Below are 25,137 nucleotides of genomic sequence, written 5' to 3'. Positions count from 1 at the left end.
CTATGTTTTTAAAATAGGAATCTGCCCTAATTTCCCTCTATCTCGTTACTGCTGCTTTGGAAGAGCTTGGAAATGCAAACCCTGGAGTCAGGATGAAGCGCTCTGTGCACCTACCCCAGGCCCTGCTGCTCTGCAGCCCTCCCCCAGCGCCCCCTCCCCCGGCCTCCCCTCCCACAGGCCTCTCCCCCTCCCCCCCCCCCCCCCCCCCGCCGGGGGCGGTGGGGGGGTGCGTTTGGCTTGACTCTCAGAGCCCGCCTAGCTGTCCCCTGCGTTTCTCGGTTTTGGGAAGAACTCCTCCTCAGCCCAGCTGTCAGCTAAGGGGGCCGTGACCTGGACGGGCCCAGGAGCTGCGCTGCGCCCACCGCCCGCCTCTAAGAGCAGCAGGCTCCCCCTGTGCAGTGCTCAGTCGGGCTACTCCCGCGCCCCGAGGCCTCCCTGGGCGGCGGGGTCTGCGGGACCCCTGCCCGCCTGCTCCCCTCTAGGCCGGCCCGCACAAGGCCCACCCCAGACCTCTCGGGGCCGCCAGTCTCTCTATGGCAGGATTTCCAGCGGTCACCCACGCCCCTTCCTGGCCTTTAGTGGAAAGTTTGGAAAACATAGAGGGGCGAACGGGAAAAACACACAGTGAAAAGTATCTGGAGGCTCCAGCTGGTGAGAGCAAGCCAGCGTCTACACAGCCTTATTTTACGAGCGTCAGCCTCTGGCCTCCGGCCTCTGACCGTGGCCCTGAATTGGCCGTGAGCCCCCAGCAGGAGCCAGGCTGGTGGCTCAGCCTCTGTCCTCCTGAGATGCCCCCACAGTGAGCAATTAGCTCTGGTCCATCCCAGGGAGCGTTTCAGGGGATCAGGGAACGGACCTGGCGCCATGGGCAAAATGTTTACTCCACCCTAATTTTCTGGGGCAAAGGAGATTATGCAACTTCTTTGGTACTTTAACTCACCATAGTATCATATTTGTATTTGGACTCGATTTTTTTAGCAGCCAAGTGGGTTATTTTTTGTCTTGTATCCCCACCCCCTTGCGGCGTTTTTTTGTGGGCTGTGTGCTCTCTGTCCATTCGCTGTGCGTTCTTCTGTATGTCAGTATTTTTTTTTTTTATTTACTTTTCCTCCCCCTTGCGGCTTGCTTGCTGTCTGCTCTGTGTCCATTCACCGCATGCTCTTCCGTGTTTTTGCTTCTCTCCCTTTTTGTTGCGTCACCTTGCCGAGTTGGCTCTCCGCAGCACTTGCGGGCAAGCCCGCCTTCACAGGGAGGCCCCATACGTGAACCCAGGGCCTCCGCTATGGTAGACGGGAGCCCAGCTGACGGAGCCACAGCCGCTTCCCCACTGGGTAATTTTTTTAATAATTTGCTTCAAATCATCCAAGTAGTAATTGAGGGACCACACACTATTTATGCTCATACTTTATTTTAGAGTTAGAAACAGTTTTATTTTGTTTTCTACCTAATGATATCAGGTCCAAGGTGGACTCGAAGAGATTTACATGTTTATAATGTGGCTATTGCTCTGTAATCCCATCTTCCTCATTGAAAGAAGGACTCATTTTATAAATATACCTGTGGTCCTAGTAAATACTGAATGGGGAATGACTCATCATTTTAATAACTGAAAACATGTTATTAATAATCTCACTGTTACAGTCAATATTGGCTTCAAACAGTAACTGCTTAGCACAAGGAATATGCCCTTGGGCCTAGCGTCTGCACCAGAAGGCTGGAGTCGAATTAAAAGTGAAAGGGGAAGAAACAGCCACCTCCAGCGCACTCCCGGCTCTTGAACAGTGCGCGGCTATTTTAAGTCCTAACATGACTGATTTGCAACTCCTGTTTTTAAAAGCCTCTCTGTGGTTTCGTTGCTTTCCTGTCTGATCGGATAAAACACTGAGATGTATTTTTAATTTGCATAGCTCTATCAAAGGAAGATTTTTGAGCTATAGAAAAAACCTATACCTAGGCGTTTGTTTCCAGAAATTGGACTTTTGAAGCTATGATTTAAAGCAAATGAAACACAGGGAATTAAAAACCTGTGGGCGCTGCCGGAAGCTTCCTGTGTGGGAACTGGCCTGGGTCTGGAGGTTGCACGATACCACACGAGGCTCGGCGCCCGCAGGCTCTTCCCAGGGCTCGGTTTCGAAGCTGCAAGCCCCCAATGGAGGCGCTGGCAAAGGCGCGCTGTCTCCCAGGTGGGCAGCGCCACAGGCTTGGGCTCCGTGGCCTGGGCTCTGTGGCCGCAGCTCTGCCTGCCTCCTGCTGAATTCCCCCTCCTTGTGCCTGTCCCTCTGGTCACCTCGTCCTCCGGCCGCGCCTGTGGCCTTCTCTGCGTGCGCCTGGAGGACTCTGCCCTGTTGCCCAGGCCCCACTTAGTCCAGCCACAGGCCCCAGCTCCGGCCACAGTGGCTCCCCTGCAGGAGTGAGGGGGACGTGCCTTCCGGGGAAGTACGAAGTCCAGCCCCCCCACAGTTCTTTGTTTGCGCTTGACAGAACATATGGGGTGGCGTTCAACCTAAGCGTCCTAGGACGGTGCGTGACGGGGGGCGGGGGGCTCTCCACATGTGAGCCGGGATGCGCGGCCAGTTAGGGGCTCCCGCCATGCCTTCGAGCCTTCCGCACCTCTCTGCACACCGTCACCTGAGGGTTCCTTTTCACCTAGGAGAGCGTTCCAGAAAGCTTTGCTTTGCTTCAGGGCATCCTCCTAGAAAAGGGGCTGCAGAGGGGCTTGGGCTCTCGCGCACCCCTCCCCGCAGCACGCGGCCTCCTGGCTGCCCGTCCCCCTCCTCCCTGAGCGGGCTCTGCAGAGGGGAAGGGGGGGTGCCTACGGGAAGAGCGAGAGTTGGGATTTCTTTAATGCAGCAGGAAAGAGGGCGCGTTTCCGTACTGCGCTGCTGCTAGCACGGCGCCCGGGCCGCGCGTGGGGACCCTGGACTCGGGGCCGGACGGGGCAGGTGGCAGCTTGACAGGAGGAGGGCCCGACAGGAGGAGGGCCCAACCGGAGCAGCCGCCTTCCTGGGGTGCGATTCATTCACGGGGATCAATCGGCTCTTCGGGCCAGCGCCTGCAGTGCCTTGCTCTGGGCAACGCGGAGGCCCTGCCCGCCTGGGGTACCGTTTAGAGTCGTGGTGGAATTTGTGTCCCGACAGCCCTGCCTGTTCAATTGATGGGCTTTTTTTTGGTAATTTTTAATATTTATTTAGCTCTTAAAACATATGTACAGTAATCCATTCAATCTATTATTTATGATTGGAAATAATATAATACATAGTCTAGTCACCTCAAACTGACAGTATCAAGCTGTGGACCGTAAGCCTGAGTGGGACTGAGATTTCCCATGTGGCAGTGACCAGGAATTCTTTAAGAGAACGATGGCCAAGTGACGGAGTGCTTGAGAGGCACCCACAGGCTTTGTATCGATCTGCCCGCCGGCCGTGGCTTGCATTTCCACCTCGTCCTGGGCGGGCAGGGGAGGAAACGCTCCCCGCGGCCTCGGGGAGCCCGGCTCTGGCTTCTGGAATCCCCACCAGGAAGACAGAGCACCCCTGGGCCAGGGCCCCCGCCGCGCTCCAGAGGGAAACTGAGGACCAACGGCCCTGCCTCTGGGGAGGCCTCGGCCCCCCGTCGCCCTGGTCACGTGGATGCTGGGCCGGGTGACAGGGCGGGGCTGGCCCGGCTGCCGCTGGCGCAGCTCAGCGTCCTGCGCGATCAGGGAGGGCGCCCGGGCTGGCGGGAGCACCCACGGGGCGGGAGCTGGGGCCTCCGGGCTCCCCTTGGTGATTCTCCGGTGGCCGAGCTCTCACCCACGGCTCTGCTCGTGGATGTTTCCCGGCGGTGGCGGAGCCTCGGGCCGGTCCCAGCAGGGTTCAGACACACTGCGTGGTCGTCAGCGTCGACAGGCACCATGTAGACGTGGCCTGCGCGTTTCCACCCGCCCGGCTGGGCAAGGCCGGAGGCTGGGAAGGAAGCACCGCCGGCTCATGTTGTCCACGGGCGCCTGCACCCCAGGGCGCGTCCAGGGGCCCAGGCCGAGGACCCGGCCTGCCGCCGGCCTCTCGCGCGTCAGTCGTGCTCGTCGTGCAGTTGGGGTTTCCCATCTGAGAGCTCCTGTCCCCAGGCCCGGTCACCACAGCCACCACCACCAGGCCAACATCCCCGCCTGGCCTCACGCCAGCACCCCCACGGCTCGTCTCTGAGGAGGTGCAGCCTGTGTTCCAGAACCTTCCACACCCCGGTTCACGCCTTGGCCCCTACAGCTCCGCCGCCTGCCAGACCTCCACCAGCCGCGCCATTTCGTTGAGCCCATCTCCGAGCTCGAGACCCGTAAAAGAATCATTTTTTCTTATGGGCTGAATCTCAGAACGGGATGGTGGGTTCACTCGACGCAAGGCACCTGATAGGAGCTCAGTGTTCGTACCTCGAGGTCAGCACCATCCAATAGAAGGGGAGTGTAAGGCACAGAGGGAATTTTCACCTTTCCAGTAGGCATATTTTAAAAATGTAAGAAGAAACAGGTGAAATTAAGTTTAAAAATATTTTTTATTTAGCCTAATGTACCTCCCAAAATTATCACTGCAGCATATAAGCAATGTGAAAATTATTGATCAAATATTTTTCTAATTCTCTTTTTTATACTAAGTCTTCAGAATCCAGGGTATGCTTTAACTGACTCTGGCAGTTTGATATTATTGATGAATTCCAAAAAGAGATATTGGATTATGTTTGTAAACTGGTCTGTTCCTCTGGGCATGGTAACCCTTTGATTATATAAGATTCAGCTGAGGAGTCTGAGTAAATTATGTTAAGATTAGGGCGTTGATTCAATGTCATTAGAGTGTGACTCCACATTGAGTGCCCGCCCCCTCAGTGGGCTGATAAAACAGATGCTCACACAGAAGCAGACACACAGGAGAAATCAAAAAGACTTGGCCAAGGACAGAACTTAGTTTGATGCTGGAGCCCCGAGAGAAATGAGACGTTCACCTGCTAGTCTACCTTGTAGAGAGAACAGAGCAGCTGAGCCAGGGAAGAAACAAGCGCTGGGAAGAGAGACGAGCCCTCCAGCCTGCAGCTGAGATCAGAAGAGCTGGGGCCTGAAGAGGGAGAGGAAGGCTGAGCCTCGAAGACTGGCCTCCGTCTTGCTTCAACGTGCGGCAGCAGACGCAGCGCGGAAGTACCTCTTACGGTACGTTGAGTTGGACTACTTAGGGCCTTGTAACTGTAGACTTCTAGTCCAAATAAAAACCCTTTATGGAATCATAAATGCTGCAACGTTTTGTCCCAAATGTGGAATTTTGTTAAGTCATTTAACTTTTTGGGCAGCTCTGTTCTTGTCATAGCGTCCCCAGGAATGAGTAATACTTCTCTTTTAAACCATAATACGCTTTCTGCAGCCACTTCTCCGCTCCCACCCTAAAGTCACTTCCTGTGAAGACATCGCAGCGCTCTGCTCTGTGCAGGGTGTGCCCGCAGCCCCCAGCGGGGCCGGAGCACAGCAGGTGCTGACGCTGCGTGCGTGAGTGCCGAGGACGGGGTGAGCGAATGCCCGCTGCTCAGGGAGCCGCACGGTGCCTCCATCGCCCCAGCCGGGCTGCCAGGTGCAGGGCAGAGCACCCGGGGCACAGCGTGGGGCTCAGGGAGGCTGAAGCCCAGGACTTCCACCCGCAGCCCGCCAGGCTCCTTCCTGTCCCCTCCTCCCTCAGTCCGCGTTGAAAGGGCCGCGGCCGTCGGGACCCCTTCCGGGGGAGAAGCCGAAGGCCGAGGGGTCCACTTCCTCGCAGCCTCCCCGGCGGGGGATAGCGCCGTGGTACCGTGGGGGGCTCTCACGCAGGGCCGCTGGGGCAGCTACCCTCCTCGTGGGACCGCAGTGTCTTGGGAACTGCTCGACCTAGAAACCTGCAACTTCCACTTTCTTAGGAAAGCCGTGTAAACAGTTTTTTGAGAACTCGGGCAATTATTGTTATATAATATCGGCTTAAAACCTTGAGGGACTGAAAAGCAGGCGGTGTTTCCCTAGGGACACTGGGCCTCCCAGTCTGATCCTGAAGTCCAGGGAGCACCTCCACGACGTGCAAGTCTTCCCCTGCAAGACGCAGGCAGACGTCCCCGTACCGCGTCTTCAGCGGGCTCAGCCTTCATTCGTTCCTGCTCTTTCACGCTCTCTCTCACAAGGACACCTGAACTCCCCATGGCTGCACTGCAGAACGTTAGGCAGTCCCTCTGCGGCAGCTGCGCATCCGAAGGGCAGCGTGACCCCAGCGCTGCCCCGTGTCGCTGCTGCAGCGTTAGCCGGCGGCATTCTGCGGCCCTGGGAGCCTCCCATAACTGTGGCCACTAGACCCCGCGGCCACCGAGCACTTGAAATGCTCAAGGCCAGGGAGCCACGGCTTGTTCACTGTATTTCATTGCAACTAATTTGAATTTAAATAGCTGCATGTTATAGATGATTATCCCGTGGTACAGCTTGGCTCTACCAGACGGACGCCTGACATATGTCGCCTATTAAATTAAAAACTTGAGGAGAGATGGGAATTGAACCAGAGACCTCATATATGTAAGGCAGGAATTCCTTGCAGCTCCTACACTCTGGTTTATTGGACTTACCCCACTCAGCTAACATGGAGGTGAAGAAGGTCAGCCACCATGCCAGGGAGCCAAGAGTGCCTACAACTGAAAGCAGGAGGATTGCATCCAGCATCCATGTGAAATCTAAGCCTCCTCTTGACATAGATGTGGAGTGGACACAACCATTCTAAGGTCCACAGGATGGAGGAATAGAGTATGGATTAGAGTGGACTTACTGATATTCTATTCATGAACTATTGTGATTAGTAATCAAAGAAAATGTGGCATTGGTGTGGAGAAAGTGGCCATGGTGGCTGCTGGGGGTAGGGAGTGGGAGGAAGAGATGTGATGTGGGGGCGTTTTCGGGGGTTGGAGTTGTCCTGGGTGGTGCTGAGGGACAGTTACTGGACATTGTATGTCCTCCCATGGCCCACTGGGTGGACTGTGGGGGAGTGTGGGCTATGGTGTGGACCACTGACCATGAGGTGCAGCGGTGCTCAGAGATGTACTCACCAAATGCAATGAATGTCTCATGATGATGGAGGAGGTTGTTGCTACGGAGGGAGGAGTGGGGGGAGGGGTGTGGGGGGTACATGGGGACCTCATTTTTTTTTAATGTAACATTAAAAAATAAAGACAAAAAAAAACTTGAGGAAAATTTGATTAGATCTCGGATCATTTTATTGAATCGATTCGTGAGTCGGGGAGATTTCCAGTCGCCACAAGGTGGAGAGGAATTCCCTGAACAGAGAGCGCCATGGGCTTTATAGACAGAATGAGGGAGTCCATTGGGAGGCGAGTTGGCAGTTAATGCAGATGACACTTCCTAACGGGGTTACGGCAGGCAGTTGCTCAGCCACGAGGAGGTTGGAGGAATGGGGAGTCGGCAGTAGCTGACTGGCTGATTTAAATTCTGTTTTCTGAGGGAGCTCGGCATTTACAGGGAATAGAAACTCAAATCCAGGTTTTGTCGACATGGGGTTTAGCCGAGGTGCCTCCACAGGCTGGGCCTACAAGATTTTATTTATCAGACCCTAGTTCTCCTGTAACCCAACCAGAGAGGTATTCTCTCCATTTCCTTTCCCAAGTCATACAATTTTATCAAAAATTCAAATTGCACTGAGAAAGTAAAATTCTCTGAAAACACAGACATGCTTTCACATACCAGGAACTGGAGGACACGCTGGTGTGGGACAAACTACAACAAATAGAAAGCACACTCGTGTGCCCTCCCCTCAACTCTGAAGCGCCTTACAGGGCACCGCTCAATCTAAATGCCCCATTAGAGTGGGCCTACCACGGGATTCCAAACCCTGTGCCTGCAAACGCCAGCGTGCGTGTGGCCTGCTGCTGGGTGGGAAGACACCAGGAAGCCTGCCCTGCTGGCTTCTGTATCAGTCAGCCAAAGGGTGCCGATGCAAAATACCAGAAATTGGTTGGTTTTTATAAAGGGTATTTATTTGGGGTAGGAGCTTACAGCTACCAGGCTGTAAGCATAAGTTACTTCACTCACCAAAGTCTATTTTCGTGTGTTGGAGCAAGATGACTGCCGACGTCTGCGAGGGTTCAGGCTTCCTGGGTTCCTCCCTAACAGGCTCTTGCTTCTCGCTGGGTTCAGGGTTCTTCTCTTCCCAAGGGCTTGCTTTTTCCTGGGCTCAGGGTTTCTCTCCTCTGAGGGCTGGCTTCTCTTTCCTCTGTGAGCTTACTTCCTGGGGCTCCAGCTTAAGAATTCAGAATCAAACTCCACGTCAAAACTCCAATATCAAAAAACCCCCAACCTTGTCCTTTGCCATGTCTTTTATCTGTAAGTCCCCACCCACCAAGGGGCAGGGACTCAGCGCTCTAATGATGTGGCCCAATCAAAGCCCTAATCATAACTTAATCACGCCCAAGTACAGACCAGATTACAAACATAATCCAAAATCTATTTTTGGAATTCATAACTATATCAAACTGCTACACTTGCTGAGCACTCAAAGGAGCAGCATGCTCCTAGAATGAGAAATAAAATTAGGTGGAAAGCATATCCCATTTCAAAGACCTTTCTAAGTCCATGAATGAGCCATAGCCTTCTGATTACAGTTCTAAAAAACTCAAAATTGATCTGCCTCTCAGTTGAGACTGAGTCGAAGCAGCTAAGGTGAATCCCATTCCATTTGGGTTTATTAAAATTGTGATTCAGTGTAGCCTGTGACAATGGAGTCCACCTTGCTAGGTGAGTTACATTGTACCCAGCAGGAACTAGCTTTATTATCTGCTGCTGGACATTAATGATGAATATTGTGTTTAAGATGCAGAATTTCTTACTGACAGACCAATGTACTAAATGTACACTTTCTAGCAGATTCTCAAATGTTTTGAGGTAGAACTGCACTGCTTCTGTTTTTTATGGGTTTTTAAAAATATATTTTATTACAGAAGTTGTGAACTTCTGTAATAAATTGTAGAATTCCCATACAGTATGCCTCCACCAACACACCACACTTTTGTGAAATATTTGTTACAGATTATGAGATAATATCATCAAATTATTACCACTAACTATGGTATAGCATACATTTGACATATTTTTTCCATATCCCACTATTATTAAAGTAAATCTTTGCCATTAATGCAAGAATGTTACAGTATTACTGTTAAGTATAGCCCATAGGTTACACTAATTGTATTTTCCCATGCTTCCCCACATTCCCACCACCCTGCAATAGTGATGTACATCCGTCCTAGTTCACAGGACACTCTTGCATCTATACCATCAACCACAATTCTCATACACCTGTGGGTTCACCATGTTATTCAGTCCCTAGATTATTCTCTAGCTTTCTTTCAACTGACATTTACATCCCTAGACTACCCTCTTCAGCCACAATCCCCTTTATAAACCTGTGTGTTGGTTCTACTCATTACAATGTGTTACCGTCAACTCTATCCATTTCCACACTTTAGTCAAATTAATTAAAACTTCTACATATATTAAGCATCAGTACCCCTTCTCAGCCCTCCTATCTCCTAAAAACCTATATTCTAGGTTTTAACTCCATGTGTTTATTCTTTTTATTTAATTTATTTTAGTGAGACCAAGCAGTATTTGTCCATTTGTGCCTGGCTTATTTCACTTAGCATAATGTCTTCAGATTCATCCTTGTTATCACATGGGTCCCAATTCCATTTCTTCTTACCACAACATAGTATTCCATTGTACATATATACCACATTTTGTTTATCCATTCATTGGTTGATGGGCACTTGGCAATTGTGAGTAACGCTGCTCTGAACATCAGCGTGCAGATGTCTGTTCATGTCATGCTTTTCAGTTCTTCTGGATATATTTCTAGTAGAGGAATTGCTGGATCACAGGGCAGTTCTATATCTAGCTTCCTGAGGAACGGCCAAACTGTCCTCCACAGAGGCTGTACCATTTTACAATCCCACCAACAGGGAAGGAGTACTTTTCATTTTTCTTTTTTTTTTAAATTATTTTGTTTTATTTTTAAAGAAGATTTAGATTACATAAATGTTACATAAAAACAGGAGGGATTCCCATATGCTCCACTCTCTCCCCCCCAACAGTTTCCAATATCCACAACATCCCTCCTTAGTTATTTGTTACAACCGATGAACACATATTGAAACATTGCTGCTAACCAAGAGCTACAGTTAACATTAAAGTTTATACTCTGCTCCAAACAATTTTGTAAGTTATGATAAAATATACAGTGACCTGTATCCGTAAATGCAATGTCATGCAGGACAACTCCAATGTCCCAAAAATGCCCCCATATTATACCTATTCTTCCCTCTCCCATACCTCAGAACCTCTGGTGGCCAATGCCTTTATATCAATGATAAGAGTTCTTCCATTGCTAGAATAATAATAAGTCTGTAGTTGAATAATAATAAGTCTACTTCAGTCCATTATTCATTCCCCAATCTTGAGGATTTGGGGATGGTGATGCCCCCTCTGCTTCCAGGTGAGAGGGGGCTTAAATCCCATTGGGCAGATGGATGGGATTGTCTTGCTTGCACTTGCAGACACTCTCTGTTCCTTGGGATGGGTGTTGTCCATCATCATTAACTTATTCGTTGTCCTGGGTGAGTCCAATGAACTGCACAGTAGGTTTTGCAACTCTGCCTAAATTCAGGGCTCAACTGGCACATGAACAGACAAAAGATTTAAGTCTCTGGGACATATATTTATAAGTATAGTGCTAATTATAGGTTCAAATAAAAGGGATAAAAGAGCCACATGTAGAGAACCTATAAATGAGTAACTCTATTATGCTGGGGAACATAAACTCCAAAGTAAGGCCCACTGACAGGATGCCAAATTCCTGAGCTGTCTGCTCTGCTTATGATTTCTGGATGTCTCTAGAGATGCCAGGAGCCCCATTACTTGAGGCACTATTTATTGTGTCAGTCAACGAGATCCTGCTGAGACATACATAAGCATAACCTGTAGAATGACCTCCTGAGACTCATTTTGAAATCTCTTAGCCATTAACTCACGTGTATGGCCATTTCCCCCTTTGGTCAAGGTCTTTTTCCAGGTTCATTGCTAGTTGGGGCTTGATAGTAATCCCTCAGTGCCAGGGAGGCTCATCCCTGGGGGTCATGGGATGATGGAGGGGAAGGTACTGTGCTTATATGCGGAGTCTGGCTTAGAAAGAGGCCACATTTAAGCAACAGGGAAGCTTTCAGGAGGCAACCGTTAGGCAGTATCTAATACTAAGCTAAGTTTCCATTTCACAAGAAAAGGTTCCTGAGTACAGTCATCAATATCCAGGGCCTGGCGTAACGGTCTGTTTTCCTTCACTAGGCACTGCCCATGCATTGGGGGATTCTTGTTGTCCTATTAGAGAATGTAGCTGAACTCCCTAGGATGGGAATTCAATATTCTTTCAGTTACTGTGTGGATCTCCACCCACCAAGACAATACCCCATGAACACTTGAGCATATTCATAAGCCTTAGAGGCAGGTCCCAGGCGAACCCCTTCCCATGCTTCCCCATCACTGACACCCTGCACCAGTGATCCTTTCATGGTCCAAAACCTCTCTAAAAATAAAGCCAACAAAATAACCAAATAAAATTAATAAGAAAATGAAATAATAATTTAAAAAATAACCAATAAAATACAAAAAAATTTTTATTTGAAATAATAAAAATTTTTTAGACATTGTGTCTTTCATCACTGTAGTATCTGCTATCTTGTATGTACAGTGACATTTTCTTCCATATATTCCTCCAGTGTCTTTTTTTTTTTTTCATTTTATTTCAAGAAACTTTAGGATATAGAAAAGTCACATAGAAAATATAGGGGTTCCAGTATATCCAATGACCTCCCGCTTTTCCCCTCTCCCCTATTAATAACATTTTACATGTGGGTAGTACATTTGTTACAAATTATGTACTAATATTGAAACATAGCTATTACTTATAGTCAATGGTCTACATTATGGCTTACATTTTGGATTGTATACTTTTACAGGTTTTGATGAAATTCGAAGTGGCCTTTATCTGTTATTGCAAGATCATACTGAACAATTCTAATGCCCTGAAAATGCCCTGAATTCTATCTAGTCTATTCTTCTCTCCCCGCGCCCCCTCAGAACCTATGGTAACCACTAAGTTTCAATTGTTGAAGAATAAGATTCATAGTTACATGCTATAACATTGAGGGCTTGACTTATTAGTCTGTTTTCTTTTATTAGGCACAGCCTTTGTTCCTAATTGTGAATTTAGTGGACTCCCCAGGGTGGGAGTTTGATATTTTCTTGTTTATCTAGAAATGTAACACACTATGACAAGATGGACACTTTCATATTCCACAGAAGCCTGCTCCAGGGGTGCCCTGTCCCAGGTGCCTTCCACCCTAAATCAGTAACTCTCCTCTGCCATATTTGCTAAAAGAACATTCCCAACATTATAGTTTAGCCACAGACCTGCAAATCCCCAGAGTTCACCTGCTCCTTCCCTTGACCCTCCCCCCAGCTCCAGGGATGGTCCCACCCAACCCTCCACCGTACACCCCCTCACAGACCAGCACCGCCAAACCCAGCAGCTCCACTGCACCTGTCACGGCCATCCACTGCCCAGCCACACCCTTCCACCTAATTGTAGATTTTGCCCATGTGGGCATCAGCTCACCACCCTCCACTCCCTTTCTGTCTCCGGATAACCTATCTTCCAGACTCTAGCTCTGGGAGTCTGCTCAGTTTGCTTAATTCCTATCGGTGAGGTCATGTAGTATTTGTCCTTCAGTGCCTGGCTTGCTTCACTCAGCATAGTGTCTTCAAGGTTCATCCATGTTGTCCCATGTGTTAATGCGGCATTCCTTCTTACAGCTGAGTAGTATTCCATTGAATGTATATACCACAGTTTGCTTATCCATTCTTCTTGTTTTTCTTTTCATTTTTATTTTTGCAATGGACTTAGAGAAAGGCTCACATTGCCACTTCATGCGATAGGCATGCCACAGGTTTATTCTGATTTTAACGCGCAGAAGTAGGCGTTTTGTTTCATCTGAACACGAGTACCATCGCCGAGTCTGGGGTGGCCACTTAAGCGTAATTATTAAGACACAAAGTGTAACCAGCAAGCAAAGTCAAACCCTCACCACCCTTGCTAAGGCTGACGCCAGGGGACCGCCTAGCCCGCGAGCGCCACACGCTGCCTCAAGGCCCCGCCCCTGCCCCAGCCCTTCCCCACGTGGAGAGCCACGTGGAGAGCCACGTGGAGGAGCCCGAGCCTGGGGTGGCGCTCAGGTTGGCGAGGGCTCGGACTTCCAGGGGCTTAGCTCAGGGCGGAGGGTGCCCGGGGACTCAGACGCCCATCAGACTCAGGTTTCCCACGTTCTTTCAACCAGGTTTTATGATCTGTTTTTCTCAGAAATTGTGTCCCAGTTTATAAGCAGCTCACTTTAAACAGGCTTTTGGAACACAAAAGTTGCCAAATGTCACAACTTGTTAAATGTAAGTGATAAAAACATAAACTGTTTCCTGGCACAATCAGAAACAGCGGAATCCGCACTGGGGCTCTGTCTGCTCTGCCCCTGGCCTGTGTCCACTTGGGGCTGCTGGGGGCAGCGGCGGAGCTCACACAACGTGGGCCTGCTCTCCTGCACCGGGCTGGTCCATCCTCATTAGCGAGACTCAAACAGCTCCCCTTCCTGGCTTCTTGCCTGCGTGACAGTCCTGATTCCTCTGCCCGTCCCCGTAAGGCTAAGTCCCGAGAGCTGGCCGCAGGGATGGGGCAGCCGAGACCGTGACCTGTTCCCAAGCACTGAACACAAATCTCAGCAGGAGCAGGGTTTATTTCATTAAAGAGATTTTTTTTTACTATGAGAAAGTAGTGGAGTTTGTGATGGATTCGTTTTATGTGGAATAGCTTTTAAATTCAATTTGGGGACATTTGATTAATAACACAAATATCGCATGTGACAGGAGATATTTAAGAATTATTAGTACTCGGCTGAAAGCGTTCTGACGATAAAGCTCGTTATTAGGCAGGGTGGATGACTAGAGCCCACGGGCGTGGAAATCCGCCATGTCCTCCTGTAGACGTGACCTGGGTGGGCCAGGGGGAGAGCTGGGGTGAGCTGGTTTTATCCTCCAGGGACCCTGGCTGGTCCTCAGGCTTGGGGCTTGTGTGAGGCTCGCTGGTCTGCCCTGGAGGAGACAGGGCCCTGTAATTTCAGGACTGCCACCTGGTAACAGCAGCTTTGAAGACAAGTCCGTTTCAAACTCTGCAAGTGGAAAGCAAGTCTTTCCTAAGAAAACAGCCTGTTCTCATCCTGCAGGAAGAACTTCTTCATAGTTAGGAAACTCCCCCAGAATGTTTTAAATGAAATAATTCTGAAAGTTCAAGTGTTCGAAACAATGTTTTCTATCTTTTCTCAGCCGTGATTTCTGCAATCTGGTTTTTAAAGCATAAATTTGGAAGCAAGAGTTTTTATAGGATGGGATACATTTGTGAAAAATTATCTTCTGCATTTGTAAATGTGTGTGTGGTATGAGGTGTGTGTTGTATGTGTGGTGTTGTGTGTGCAGTGTAGAGTGTGTACTGTGTGAATTGTGCAGTAGTGTGTGATTGTGTGGTGTGGGATGTGTGTCATGTTGTCTATGGTGTGCGTGTGTTACGTGGGGTGTGTACTGCAAGGTATATGTATGTTGTGTATATTGTGTGGGGTGTGCAGTGGTGTGTGTGCATGGTTTACTGTGTGTTGTGTGTGTGGTTGTATGGTGTGTGGTGTGTGTAGTTGTGCAGTGTGTAGCATGTAGTTGTGTGGTATGTAATATGTGGTGGTGTGGTGTGTGTGTGTGTGGTATGTATGTGGTGTGTGCAGTGTGTGTAGTGTGTGGCAGTGTGGTTGTGTGGTGTGTATGTGGCATGCATGTGGTATGTATGTGGTGTGTGTAGTGTGTGTGGTGTGTGTGGTTGTGTAGAGTGTGGTGTCTGACGTGGTTGTGTCCTCGCCGGCCAGTCTGGACCGTTGCTAGTGCCCTCCCTCCTGGGCCTGACCACCTACTCCACTCACTGGCCCTGACCTTGCTGGTGTGGCCCTGCCTGCACCTGCTCCCTGCCGGCACCTGCTCCCTGCCTGCACCTGCGCCCTGCCTGCACCTGCGCCCTGCCTGCACCTGCTCCCTGCCTGCACCTGCGCCCTGCCTGCACCTGCCTGCACCTGCTCCCTGCCTGCACCTGCTCCCTGCCTGCACCTGCTCCCTGCCTGCACCTGCTCCCTGCCGGCACCTGCTCCCTGCCTGCACCTGCGCCCTGCCTGCACCTGCTCCCTGCCTGCACCTGTGCCCTGCCTGCACCTGCTCCCTGCCTGCACCTGCGCCCTGCCTGCACCTGCCTGCACCTGCGCCCTGCCAGCACCTGCTCCCTGCCTGCACCTGCTCCCTGCCTGCACCTGCTCCCTGCCGGCACCTGCTCCCTGCCTGCACCTGCGCCCTGCCGGCACCTGCTCCCTGCCTGCACCTGCTCCCTGCCGGCACCTGCGCCCTGCCTGCACCTGCTCCCTGCCTGCACCTGCTCCCTGCCTGCACCTGCGCCCTGCCTGCACCTGCTCCCTGCCTGCACCTGCTCCCTGCCTGCACCTGCACTCAGCCCGGCACCTGCTCCCTGCCTGCACCTGCGCCCTGCCGGCACCTGCTCCCTGCCTGCACCTGCTCCCTGCCGGCACCTGCTCCCTGCCTGCACCTGCTCCCTGCCTGCACCTGCGCCCTGCCTGCACCTGCTCCCTGCCGGCACCTGCGCCCTGCCTGCACCTGCGCCCTGCCGGCACCTGCTCCCTGCCGGCACCTGCTCCCTGCCTGCACCTGCTCCCTGCCTGCACCTGCGCCCTGCCGGCACCTGCGCCCTGCCTGCACCTGCTCCCTGCCTGCACCTGCTCCCTGCCTGCACCTGCGCCCTGCCTGCACCTGCTCCCTGCCGGCACCTGCTCCCTGCCTGCACCTGCTCCCTGCCGGCACCTGCGCCCTGCCTGCACCTGCTCCCTGCCTGCACCTGCTCCCTGCATGCACCTGCTCCCTGCCTGCACCTGCTCCCTGCCTGCACCTGCTCCCTGCTCGGCACCTGCGCCCTGCCTGCACCTGCTCCCTGCCTGCACCTGCTCCCTGCCTGCACCTGCTCCCTGCCGGCACCTGCTCCCTGCCGGCACCTGCGCCCTGCCTGCACCTGTGCCCTGCCTGCACCTGCTCCCTGCCTGCACCTGCTCCCTGCCGGCACCTGCTCCCTGCCGGCACCTGCGCCATGCCTGCATCTGCTCCCTGCCTGCACCTGCTCCCTGCTCGGCACCTGCGCCCTGCCTGCACCTGCTCCCTGCCTGCACCTGCTCCCTGCCGGCACCTGCTCCCTGCCTGCACCTGCTCCCTGATCGGCACCTGCGCCCTGCTGGCACCTGCGCCCTGCCTGCAGGCTGGCCTGGGTGGTCACTAAATGAACGCCTGGCGACGCAGCGCTTCCGTTTGGCGACCTTGATGTTCCAGAAGCCCAAAGCCGTCCCTGAGTCCTAAACTGCGCATTAGCACAGTGCAGCGTAACCACGCAGGGGTAGGTGAAGGGATAAGGCTTGTTAGCTGCGGTCAGTGGCCCAGGGCGTGGGGGGGGGGCGGGAGACCTTCAGGACGTGCGCCTTTAGCACGAGCCGCCGCATCCTCCCGCGCCACCCACACATCTGACATAAAAACGGAGGCCAGGGCGGCGCTGGGTTCTGGGCGCTGGTGGGGACTGACCTCCCGGGAGACCAGGGCGCTCGTGGGGGCAGCAGGGTCTGGCCTGCACATTCCCCCTGCCCACACCACCCCCAGCCCGCACACCCGCTGGCCCCGCCCGCCCCGCACCCGGCCCTGCCTGGTCCGCGCGCCCAGGCCCCTCTGGCCACCCGGCCGGCCCCTCTGGCCACCCGGCCGCCCCCTCGGGCCGCGCACTCCGGTCCCCCAGCGGCCAGCGCCGGCGCAGGGCTCCTCCTGTCGGTTTTGTGGTTTCGTGTCCCCGCTGTCCTGTGGCCACCAGGAGAACCCTGGAGGGTGCTCTCCAAGCCCTTTCCTTTCACTGAGTAGGGCCAGCCGCGAGCCTTTAAAGCTGTGACCCGGAGCTCCGGGCGCGGGGACCGGGAGCCACGGGGACGCGGGCTTCGCAGCCCACGCCGCCGGCCTGGGGAGGCGCTCGCGTCCCGCTGCCCTCGGCCTGCCCCGCGCGCCGCGCGCGCCGCCCTCCTCCCTCCCTCCCCTGTCGCCGCCCCTCGAGCCTTGGCCCTGTGCGGGCTCTGGGACTGTCACTCGGAAAGGAAAGAGCGCACTTTCCGCGCCCAGGTGGGGTCTCGCAGCCGCCGTTAGGGTGCGGCCTGCACTCACCGCCTGGCGCATCTCCCTGTGCCCACCCCTGCGCCCCGTGCGTCTGCTGTGCCCGCGGGAGCAGCCTGGAGGCCGCGTCCCGCCCCGCGCCCCCTCGGGGCAGCCCCTAGGCGGGGGCAGGTCGGAGCCCGCGGCAGGAGCGCGGCCCGCGCCCCCCGTTGCTCCCTGCGCCCCCAGTTGCTCCCGGCCCCTCCTCTGCGCGCTTTGCCTCGCGCAGCCCCACATTTGGGCTTAGATCCCGCTCCGCCCCAGGGGAGACTTGCTGTTGTCGGACATCCGCGTCCGGGGAGCCTGGTTATTTCGTTTGTCTGGAGTTTAAGTCCAGCAGAGTTACGGCGTCGGTCCCCCATGTCGGGGGCTGGGGGCTGAGGGCTGGGGGGGCTCTGGGACTTTTTAAAAAAAGATTTATTTCTTTTTATTTATTTATCTCCCCCCCCCCCCAGTTGTCTGCTCTCTGTGTCCATTCGCTGTGTGTTCTGTGTCCGCTTGATTCTTGTCAGTAACACCAGGAATCTGTGTCTCTGTTTTTTTGTTACGTCATCTTGTTATGTCAGCTCTCCGTGTGTGCGGCACCATTCCTGGGCAGGCTGCACTTTTTTGTCTCCAGGCAGCTCTCCTTACGGGGCACACCCCTTGCGCGTGGGGCTCCCCTACACAGGGGACACCCCTGCGTGGCACGGCACTCCTTGCGCATCAGCACTGCGCATGGGCCAGCTCCACACGGGTCAAGGAGACCCAGGGTTTGAACCCTGGACCTCCCATGTGGTAGGCAGTCGCCCTATCCCGTTGAGCCAAATCTGGGACGTTCTTCAGGGAGGGTGCTGTTGAACCCCCCAGTCGAGGGCACCGCTCCAGTGGAGGAGGGTGAGGGAGCCCGCAGCGTCACCCCGCCCATCCCTTCTGGGCCAGCGGACGCTGCTCGTACCCAGGACCTACTGGGGGCACAGCATTCGTCATCTAAGTCGTTCCGTGGACGTTTTTCCAGAGACGAAAGCTCCGCGGTTGGGGTGCGCTCTTGGCCCTCGAGATGATAGAGGAGTTGTTCCTGTTTCTCATTTCCTGGGCCCATGGGTCAGGGATTTGCACCCAAAACCACGTCTTCGTGTTTTTCCTATCGCATTAATAAAAGAGCTCCAGTAATGGATGGCACATTGATTTTTATGCTTTTAAAATAAAATAAATTGAACTTAAACCTGTTTTGTTGTATTTTGTTTTTTGTTTGTTTGTTTTCCATTCTCTTCTATGGTTGGGGCAATTTTAGTTTTTTTTGTTAGAAGATTTTATTGCAATGTGCTTCAAAGTGAAATATGACATGGCCTTTGGAGAATATTCCAGGAGCATATGACAATTCCTTTTGATGAACCATTCCTGGCACATTTTTATTCTGGAATCCAAAATATTTAGTTACCCTATGTAGGAACATGATATCTCATGCCTTCCTTGCCAACTCTTCAATGTTTACAAGAAAATCAAGCTTCAATTTCATGCTTTTGTTCTTGAGCATGTCATAATGTGAATTAAACTCTAAAGAAGGAGACTGTGCTATTTTTAAGTTATAATTGCCTTAGTGCTTAAAATAAGCATATTGTTTCATAAATAGCACAAGGAAACACATTTGATTGGCATTTTTCTTGGATAACTTAGCTGTCCCATGACCTATTAGAATGACTTGAATACTACGTAAGAAGGTTTTAAAAAATATTTGTATAATTTGTGTCCTCTCATAACCATATTCTGACATGGTTCTATTATCTGAAACAAGAGGTCTGTAACCTACAAAACAAAGTATCTCCTGAAGACACATTGGCACATTTGTCTTTTGATGGAGTTGACTTGATGCCCGGCATCGGGTGAAATTCTTGACACTCACAGGTTTCTTAAGGGAGTTCAAGTGACACTTTCTGGATTGAACTGGGCAGAACCAGCTACCCCGATGCGTTTCTCCGGCACTGGGAGCACATGGGAGCAGGTTGGCTGTCCTGGCAATCGATCCTTCAGGCTGAAGACAGCAGAGCGTGGCTGAGCTGTGCAGAACGTGTCTGTAGAGATAAGTGCAATGACAGTTGTTGTGGGGCTGGTTAATTAGTCAGGGCTCTCCGGGGAAAAAGACCCCACAGGACAACATCACAGATAGTGGAGACATATGTTTAAGGAACTGGACCGCGTGGTGCGGGCTGGCAGGTCGGTTCTGCAGGGCAGGCGGCAGGCTGGAAATTCCTGTAAGAATGGACGTTGAAGTCTTGAGCCTGAAATGCATGGAGTCAACAGACTACTCAAGTCAACAGATGAGGCCAAACTGTATTTGAATTTCTAGCTTGTCTGCATTACAGAGATCAATTAAAGAAACCTGTGCAAGCATAGGGCAACATATGCAGGGACATTAAATAGTACCATTATTATATAAAACTAAAGGAAATGTATTCACCTTCCAGTTAAGATTGGAGATTTCTATTGCTTTATTTTGTTTTCAATAATGTAGACTATTCCTTTGAATTGAATGAATCCTCTTGCATGAATTAGCTCCTACTGCGTTTTCATCAAACTTGACATTCACTGGACTGTTCGACTCTTTAAGTAGAAGAGCCATGTTTTACAGAATCAATTCCTCTCCCTCCCTCTCCCCCCTTCCCCCCTCCTTTCTTTCCCCTCTACTCCCTCCTCCTCCCCCTTCTCCCCTTCCCCTCCCCCTGTTTTCCCTCCCTCCCTCCTTTCCACCCTTCCTTGGGTGAGGCTTCTTCCAGCAGATGCATCAGTAGTTTCCAGGAATAAATGGCAAGATATTGCATTCCTAAAATAGAAGTTAGTATGTCCAGTTACATACCAGGGCTTGGTGAACAGCTGTATTGTGACATTAAGTGAGTATTTATTTTGTTGTTACTTCGGAATGTCAGTGTTTAAATAAAATCCCAAGTGCAAGTCTCTGTATTCATTATTTATTTTAACAATCCTGCAATCTTTTTTTTTTTTAAGATTTATTTATTTATTTATTTAATTCCCCCCCCCCCCCCCCGGGTTGTCTGTTCTCTGTGTCTATTTGCTGCGTCTTGTTTCTTTGTCCGCTTCTGTTGTCGTCAGCGGCACGGGAAGTGTGGGCAGCGCCATTCCTGGGCAGGCTGCACTTTCTTTCACGCTGGGCGGCTCTCCTTATGGGTGCACTCCTTGCGCGTGGGGCTCCCCTACGTGGGGGACACCCCTGCGTGGCACGGCACTCCTTGCGTGCATCAGCACTGCGCATGGGCCAGCTCCACACGGGTCAAGGAGGCTAGGGGTTTGAACCGCGGACCTCCCATGTGGTAGACGGACGCCCCAACCACTGGGCCAAGTCCACTTCCCCACCCTGCAATCTTAGTGACACTGCAGCCTGTCTTGCAAAGAGAGGGGCTTTAGAACAAAGAAGGTGAAGGGCTGATTCCTAACCTAAGGCGGCATTTCCCCTCAGGAGACTCGTAACCATCTCAAGCATGGACCTCCAAACACCCTTTTAGCAAAGCTGTGATGTATCATTTTTAATCACCTGAAAAGTGAGCATTTATAGTTTCTTTTGTTCTTTTTTAACTGCTTCATTGAATTTGTGAATGACATACCTTACAACTTACCCATTTGAAATGTACAGTTCAATGACTTTTCATGTATTTACAGACATGCACAACCATTGCCACAGTCAATTTTAGAACGTTTACATCACCTCAGAAAGAAGCCCTGTGCCCTTTAGGGACCATTCTTTCTCATGGTCAGATAAAATCCCATTGCACAGCTAGGCCACGTCTTGTTTTCCATTCCTCTCTGCTGATCGGCGCTTGGGTCACTTCCACCTTTCAGCGATTTCAGTAATGCTGCTGTGAACAGACATGTCCGAGTTTTCATGGAAACATATACTTGCGATTCTCTTAGATCAGGGGTTCTTTTCAAGGGGTCCGTGAGCTTGAATTGAAATTCAAAAAAACCTTATTCTTGTGGGGACATGTTGGTGTGGATGTGATGTCTTTATTAAATAACACACAGGATGGTGTGGACCTAGTAAGGGGTCTGTGGTCTTCACCTGACTGGCAAAGGGGTCCATGGAACAAAAAAGGTGCAGAGCCCCTGTCTTAGATATGGTCTTGAACTGGAATTGCTGGTCGCATGGTGACCCTGCTCTTGCCTCCGAGGAACCACCAAACTCTCCCAGTGGCTGCACGGGCGCACGTCCCACCAGCAGCACGAGCGTTCCGTTTCTCCATGCCCTCACCAGCACTTGCCGTTTTCCTTTTTTTGATAATGCCCGTCCTAGTGGGAGGGAAGCAGCATCTCACTGTGCTTTTGATTCGCAGGTTCCCTGCTGGCTAACGATGGTGCGCATCTTCTCATGGGCTACTGTCAGTTTACGTATATATTCCCTGGAGAAATACTTATTCAAATGGCTTGTCTGCTTTTTCATGGGGTTACTTGTCTTTTTTTTTGTGGAATTGTAGGAGTTCTGCATATATTTTGGATCCTAGGACCTTATCAAACATGATTTGCAAATATTTTCTGCATTCCGTGGGTTGTCTTTTCCCTTTCTTAATAACTTCATTTGGAGCACAAAATTTGTAATTTGCTGAAGTCCAGGTTCTCCATTTTTCCTTTTGTCCCTGATGCTTTGGATGTCATATCTAAGAAACCGTTGTCTGGCCAGCACTTGTTTTAGTAACGACAATGTATCTAATTCTCACTTTCAGTCACCCCCCAGCCCTTGTCAGTGTGCCCCTGCTTTCAAATTGTTCTTTTCAAAGTGGAATTTTATGACTTAAAGAGAATCTTTTTGAATAACTTATTACTGCCCAGGAGACTAGGAAATGGATTCATCAATTTTGCTCTCCGTCATATGGAGAAAGGTGGCTCTTGGCCCCCGGGTGACATTCGGTGACATCTGGAGACAGTTTCGATGATCACGACCTGGGAGAGGAAGGAAGGCATTTTGGCCTCGAGTGGGCAGAAGCCAGGGAAGCCACCACGTGTCCTGCCATGCGCAGGACAGCTCCCGGCGGAGGCGGCGCGGTGCTGGGATTGAGAACCCCAGGGCCAGACAGCCCCAGAGCTGCCCTTCGAGGTCCAATCCCCAAACCAGCCCTGGCCAGCACGGGGGGTGGCCTCGGAGGGGCTCGTTGCTCTGCATCTGGTTCTCAGCTGTCCTCATGTCCTTACTTTGATCCTAAAAGCTCTCCGTGTTTTGCTTGCGTCTTCAATTATTTATCCAAACCTAGCCTAGTGCAAGCCCAAGACTGATCTCTTTCCTAAAGAAACAACCAAAAATAGTCCTCAGCTTTTTATTCAATAAAAGCAAAGTCATTATTTCTTATTATAATACATGCACGCACACGTGTGCACACGACTTTTTCCCTGTGCTGATACTTCAGTAACGGAGTAGTTTCCAACATAGGTTGCCAACAGATTTAGAAAGGGAAGAAGGAACAGGAGGATTTCTCCATCCACATAAACCCCCGTGGGCTGGGTTCCAGCAGAGCCCCCCATCCTGGTGGAGCCGCCTGCACAGCACTTTAAGGCACTGTGCACCCCCTAGCTCCATGGCCCTGGGAAGCTTTTGTGATTTCACTAAAGTGCAGTGCTGCTGGAATTTAAACAACCCTATATACCGCTGGCCCATACACGGCTGAAAGCATTGTCAAAAGAAAGTCTTCTTTTAAAAAAAAAAATGAGAGAGAGAAAGAAAGAACAAATTTACCTTAAGGTGATGCTTCCAGTCTCCTTACAAACACCTACAGTGCTGCCCAGAATTGAGGCGTTAGCCCCGCGAGCTCCCTGACCTCCGGCCCCCGGGCCCCCAGGCTGCAGCCCGCCGTAATCGTCTACCCGGGAGCCCATCTGAAGCAGTAGAGGGGTGGTGGACCTTCAGCTCACAGTAAGGCGCGCCCACCTGGGACTGATCCAGAGCTGGGAGACGCTAAGAGCGCAGAGCTGAGCTGCTGCATGCAGTGCGCAGGCTCGTGGCAGCGGCCGCCCACTGGGCACCGGCTGCCAGGCGCCCCGTGCCCGCGGGTCTCTGACCTCTCTGCATGTCTTGTGACCGTCTTCTCAGGAGGCCTGTTCGGTGGGCGTCATGGGAAGCCAGAGGCCGTGTCTTCCTCGGGACAGAGGGCAGGTTTGCCAAGCGTCCCCTCCAGAGGGACGGCTGGCACCCGTCCTCGCTGTTAAAAAGCCCCGGGTCCCCGAGCCCGGGGCGCCTCTCCTGCGGCCCAGCCCGCTGAGGGAGCAGGCACCTTTCCCCTTGCCCCGTGGGAACTGGGGCTGGGGAGCCCAGGTCAGTGACGACCTTTGGCCCTGCGCTGACTAGTAAACCGCCTCGTCCCTGGCTCAGGGGCCGCGTTTCCTCTGACAGCGCCGGGGACCCGGGGCGGGCTGCTTTCGTCACACCCGCATAGTTCTTCGTCTAGCCTGATGTCCAGCCTCTTGACAGAAACAGATAGTGCTGGGATTTTTATAAAATTTTTGTAAAAATTTTTATAAAATTTTTATAAAAAGATACCTATAAAAATGTTCATCATAAACCCTATTTCAAAGAGCACAAAATTACAGAAGGTAAAAAAGAAACCCGTGCATCTCTGCCTAATATCTTGGATTTTCTGGGATTGGAGTATTGCAGGTAGCTGAAATCTGCCAAACAGATTCGGGAGTCTGAAAAGGCACTTGGAATTATTCATTATTAAAAGTTTCGTGAGCAATTCTCAAAATCTCAGATTTGGAATAATCAGAAAAAGTAACATCTGTAACTGACCCACGGTAGTGGGTTACGCGATGTGTGCCATCCTCACAGTGACGCTGTGAGAGGGGCTTCACTGGCCTAAGGAGGAAACTGAGGCACAGGAGTCCGCCCGCTGAAGCTCCCCCTGAACAAGAGTGCTGGGAGGGCAGCGGCGTCTCTCGGACACCGTGCCCCGCTCTCACGCAGCAGCTCCAGGGGTTCTCTGACCACGCCTGGCTTTGATGGTTCTGGAAAGAGATCAGGGCTTGTTGGAGTAACACTGCAGAGCTGCTGAACGATGAGCTCTGCTCTCGATAGCTGTGTGTATTTCTGCCCAGAAGTAGCTTTCATTTCTTGAATGCTCTTTTAATCCTCCCGACAACCCTGTGTGATAAGGATGCTTACAATATTCGCCTTATAGGTGAGGAAACAGAGGTTCAGAGAGCTTAAATGGTTCTCCCACAGTCACCCAGCCAGCAGGTGGGGGAGCTGGGCTCCGCCCCAGGCACCTGCTGCTGAGCTGGGATACTTAGCCATTGTGTAAATAATCATTTGGCTACGATGTGTGTCCCCAATCCAATGTCCCCAACTCTTTCCAGCCAACTCCCATGTGGACTGAATCTATCGGCTACGTTGAGTGTGGCTGAAGGAAAAGGAAAGGTAGACAAGTCTTTCCCTTTTGGTGGTATGCCCTCCAAAATGATCTAAGACTCAGACGTATGGCAGACACCCTGGAAACAGCATGCCGGGCGGGCCTCACCTCCTCCTCAGCACTGAGAAGGGAATTCTGAGATGGGAAGTAGTTGGTCAAGGAGATTTGTATGGGCGAGGTTCTGAGCCTCTGAGAAGCTTGTGCCAAAAGTGGGCGACGAGGTGCCTCTTGAGAACTTAGAGTAGCATTTCTGCTGCTTCCTTCCTTCCTTCCTTCCTTCCTTCCTTCCTTCCTTCCTTCCTTCCTTCCTTCCTTCCTTCCTTCCTTCCTTCCTTCCTTCCTCTTTCTTTCTCTTTC

The 25,137-nt window shown here is 51.7% G+C and overlaps 1 protein-coding gene across 4 annotated transcripts in view; it reads left to right on the top strand.

The window, feature by feature from the left end:
• MBP (myelin basic protein) overlaps window positions 1-25,137 on the top strand; it is a 120,826-nt gene that overhangs the window by 26,684 nt on the left and 69,005 nt on the right. The window lies entirely within an intron of this gene.

This window comes from Dasypus novemcinctus, chromosome 16 (genome assembly GCF_030445035.2).
Source record: "Dasypus novemcinctus isolate mDasNov1 chromosome 16, mDasNov1.1.hap2, whole genome shotgun sequence".
Taxonomy (NCBI): Eukaryota; Metazoa; Chordata; class Mammalia; order Cingulata; family Dasypodidae; genus Dasypus; species Dasypus novemcinctus.
Note: the sequence above shows the minus strand (reverse complement) of the source record. Positions and strands in the feature narration are given on the sequence as shown.